Consider the following 843-nt stretch of genomic DNA (forward strand, 5'->3'; position numbering starts at 1 on the left):
ATGCGGAGATTTATGTTTCAGTCCTAACTCCTCTGCTTAACTGCTATGTGATCTTGGGTACAAACTGTACCTCAATTTCTGTTGTAAAATAAGGATATTACCTATATACTTTGTTTTAAGAAATAAATAAATCTGTGTGAAAGTTCTCCGTAAGTTATCTCTATATAAATACTATGTTAAGCAAGATTTGAAAAATACCCCGTGATGATTATTTAACATTTTTCTGAGAAGTATACATAAATCTCAGGTCTACATAAGAAACTCAGGGGCTTCCCTGGTGGTGCAGTGGTTGAGAGTCCGCCTGCTGATGCAGGGGACACGGGTTTGTGCCCCGGTGTGGGAAGATCACACATGCCGCGGAGCGGCTGGGCCCATGAACCGTGGCCGCTGAGCCTGCACCTCCGGAGCCTGTGGTCCGCAGCGGGAGAGGCCACAGCAGTGAGAGGCCCGCATACCGGAAAAAAAAAAAAAAAAAACTCAGGTACTATATGGGATTAGAGAAATATGAAGAAATTCAAGAGTCCTGCAAATTTAGAAACTAGATTAGGAGTAGAGTAATGGGTAAATGAAATTACCCAGTGATACAAGGCAAGCATTATTAAATATCAAATGGATCTACAGATGGTTGTCAAATGTCTAAGTGTGCTGCTGTATAAACTTAGAAATGATGCTAAGAGCTAAATATATTGCAACTGTTGATAAGCAACAAGGATATATTGTATAGCATGGGGAATTATAGCCACTATCTTGTAATAACTTTTAGTGGAGTATAAGCTATAAAAATGTTGAATCACTATTCTCTACACCTGAAACTAATATAATAATTTTTTTTTTTTTTTTTTT

The sequence above is a fragment of the Lipotes vexillifer genome, unplaced genomic scaffold, assembly GCF_000442215.2.
Source record: "Lipotes vexillifer unplaced genomic scaffold, Lipotes_vexillifer_v1.1 scaffold39, whole genome shotgun sequence".
In the NCBI taxonomy this organism is placed as follows: Eukaryota; Metazoa; Chordata; class Mammalia; order Artiodactyla; family Lipotidae; genus Lipotes; species Lipotes vexillifer.